Below are 4,040 nucleotides of genomic sequence, written 5' to 3' on the forward strand. Positions count from 1 at the left end.
AATGTATGATACATGTTTAAACCCATGAAGTCATTGTTGCCAAATTGGGCGGGAAACCGGCCCAATCTGGCAACATCATTTTCGAGTAAGGCCCCGCCCCTTAACTTCTGGGATATCCCGGCCTCTCCTGACGTCACGCCGGTTCAGGCCTGTTGTTCCATGTTGCGTTCAGAGCACATGGGACAACTGGGTCTTCTACTGGGGATGGCGCTACATCTGGCCTTATTACTTGGCTTGGTTGTATTATGCTTACATATGCAAGTAAATGATCTGCCTACATATGAAACAAATGTGTCATTATGCATGCGTTATTTGGTTCGAATTAAATATCCCAAAATATGAAATATCACGAAATAGCTTCAATATTTTAACCAGTTATTGAAACAAATTATTCTATTGTTGAAAATTAGCCTTTGAAGGTATAGCGTCATGAATTGAAATTAATGGTTCAACCCTCAAACGTTCAGCTCATGCTGTCACCTGTTTGTGAGTTTTAGTTATTATTATTATTATTATTATTATTATTATTATTATTATTATTATTATTATTATTATTATTATTACTATATTATGTTCTATAGACTAGGATATGCTGTCTATTATATTGTTAATAAATCAGAACTAGAAAGCAATTTTTTTTCTCCCTCCCTCAATTTTTTTTCTACCTCCCTCCACCCTACTACCAAATGGTTTTGTTAAATACTTGTCCAAAAGATTGATAATGTACGCTCCTCATTTCCCCACCTACCTGCTCTCCCCACCTGTCGTACAGCCACCTCTCCGTCTCCTACCACTCTCCTCCCGCTGATGAACAACCCCTGGTCACTCTCCACCGCCCATGAACCTGCCCCCTGACCCTATCCCCTCTCACCTTCTTCAGGCTAGTTCTCCCCCCCTCCTTCCTTTCCCAACCATCTCTTTGGCACCTATTTGGCTACTGGTTGTTTTCCAAACAGTAAGCAGTAAGGGTGAACCCATTCAACACACTCAAACCATCTGATGGAAGCAATTACCAGCCTGTCTCTCGTCTACCAGTTATTTTCCAAACACTTGAGCCTTCAGTCTTCACCCAGCTCTCTACATACCTCCACTAGAACCACCTGCGGGCCATCACCAGTCTGGATCTAATGCAGGCCACTTAATGGAGACGGCCCTCCTTCCATTCATAGAGGAAACTCTGACCGCTAGAACAGCCTCCCTCTCCTCCGCTGTCCTTCTTCTGGACCTTTAGGCAACCTCGACACAGTGAACCACCTGATCCTCCTCACCATCCTCCAAAAACGGGGAATCTCAGGCCCTACACCCACCCTGTTCACATCCTACCTCCCAGACCGCACCTGTACAGGGTAGCCTGGGAAGAGTCTGCTTCGTGGGTTGTTTCCTGAGTCCATCTTCTCCTCTGCATACACCAGGTCACAGGGTTCTGTCATTCACCCAGATGGCCTTTCCTACCACAGCTAAGCACACAACCAATTATGTATTTTTCACAGTCTGAAACCCAGGTTGAAACACAAATCTCTGCGTGTCTTGCTCTACATCTCTGACTGGATGTCAACGCAAGGCCTGAAGCTCAATCTGGACAACACTCAGCTGCTCTTCAGTCCAGGAAAGGCGTCTCCCATCCATGACCTCTCCATCAATATTAACTGTAACAGCTGGGTGAGCTGCAGGAGAAAAAGGACTCAAAATGAGGAGGCAAAGGTCTGTGTAGTAAGAATAGTCTTCACTAGTGGACAGTTTGATGCATGGGACATCAGTGGATTAGGCAAACAATCCGTCAGGGAGAAGGCAAAGGCGCAGTGGGTCGGTACATGGGTAATCACTCGTGGATCAGGCAAACAATACGGAAGAGAGAAGGCAAAGGCGTAGTCCGGAGTAACAGTCAGGAATCAGAAAACAGGGAACCGTGAATATCGCTAGAAAAATGCTTGGACGCTTGTTACAAAGAACAAAGATGAACTGGCACAGAGGAAGTGAAACATACTGACTAAATACACTAGGAGGGGCATTTTGTAGAACAATTAAGGTGAGTGAAGACCATCTGAGAAACATAAGGACAGGGAGTGAAACGAAGGGGGCGAGTTTGGACGACCGCTCTGTGGTGCCTTTGACGGACGGCAAGTAACTGGGTGTGAACCTGGATTAACAACAGTCCTTCACTGCCAACAAAGATGCGACCATCCAACCCCTCATATTCATGCCGTACAACATCAGAAGCATATGTGCGTTGCGTTCCTCACCCCGAAAGCCACATAGGTTTTGGTCGAGGCTCTTGTTATCTTGTGCCTCGACTACTGCCGCAACCTTCAGGCTGGTCTCCCTGCATGCGCCATTCGTCCTCTGCAGCTCAGCCACCCTGCGGCCGCCCAGCTGCTCTTCAAGCTACCCCAGTAGTGCCACACCTCTCCTCTGCACCCCGGTTCACTGGCTACCGTTGGGTGCTCCAATACCTTTCAAATCACCTACTGGCCTGCGAAGAGCTCTAACTTATCTTTCATCCCATCCTCCGTCCATGACTCAGCCTGTCCGCTAGGCTCCAGAGCTCGCTACTCCCTCACTACGTTGGGGAGCAGCCACCGCTCAACAACTTCTTGATTATTTGCGGTCCTGGCTCTCTGATGGTGGAGCGAGCCCCCCATTGACCTCAGGACAGCTGAATCACTTTATAACTTCTGCCGCAGACTGAAAATGAATTTGCTCAGCCTGCGTCTAGGCCAATGAAGACAAAAATAAATCTGAGCCGTTGCATTGCTTTTACATTGAATTTGATGTCCACTTTGCACTTTTTGGTTATCTTCATTGTTGACTGCACTTACTGTTAAAAACAGTTGGCTAGATTTATGTGATGTAATGTAATGAACTCCCCCAAGGATGTCAGTGTAGCCCAGCTCTTATCACAGGCACTGTTTGTTGAATGTTGAAACGCAGATTCTAAATCATTCGAGACTGAGTCCATGACCAATGACACGACATATGTTTCCAAAAGCCACAGGCAACAAGCCAACCTAAGAAAATAGTTCATGTTAACTTTACGGGCCAAAGAAAGAAGAAAACGGTTGTAATGAGTTCATCGCCAAGGCAGAGGGTTTAGGAGTGTAGAGGACCACTTTGTGAACTAAACACAAGTTCAAACTCTTTCCTCTCCGACCAAACTTCTCCTTGCTTGGGTCTGGTCGCCAGGTGGGGCATTTCTAGCATTCAGCCTTGGCTACTCTCCCCCACCCTCTCCTCGTCTCCTCCCCTTTTTCCTTCTCACCTTATCTCCTTCTCTGCTCTCTCACTGGACATGGTTTAGGAAGAGAAGCAAAGGAGTTATGACATCATGCTCTGACATCAGACTGAGCCAATGAAAACAGAGCAGGCCTACACATAACAGATGCTCTGGAAGCATGTTGATCATATTTCATATTTAGCAAGCGATACATTGGTAGTCATTCAGACTCACGCACAGACACACACACACACACGAGCGCACGCACACACACACACACACACACACACACACACACACACACACACACACACACACACACACACACACACACACACACACACACACACTTGTGCATACACATCATAAAACAGTCACTTTCACATGCTAACAAACACACACACACACACACACACACACACACACACACACGCACACACACGCACACACACGCACACACACGCACACACACGCACACACATGCACACTCACTTTATAAAACAGCACACATACGCTTCCTGTGTGAACTGAAGGGTTCTGGTATTTGAACAGATGGAGCCAGACTGACCCCTCCTCCTCATCCCTCCCTCCCCCCAACTGAACCTGCACTTCCTGTCCTGAAAGCTAACACCCACAAAGAACAATCCTCGTCTGTACCCCAGAACACTTACTACCACACATACACATACACTCCATTACACACACACACACACACACACACACACACACACACACACACACACACACACACACACGCACACACGCACACAAGCACACACACACACACACGCACACACACACACACACACACACACACACACACACACAC

Source organism: Gadus morhua, chromosome 19 (genome assembly GCF_902167405.1).
Source record: "Gadus morhua chromosome 19, gadMor3.0, whole genome shotgun sequence".
Classification (NCBI taxonomy): domain Eukaryota; kingdom Metazoa; phylum Chordata; class Actinopteri; order Gadiformes; family Gadidae; genus Gadus; species Gadus morhua.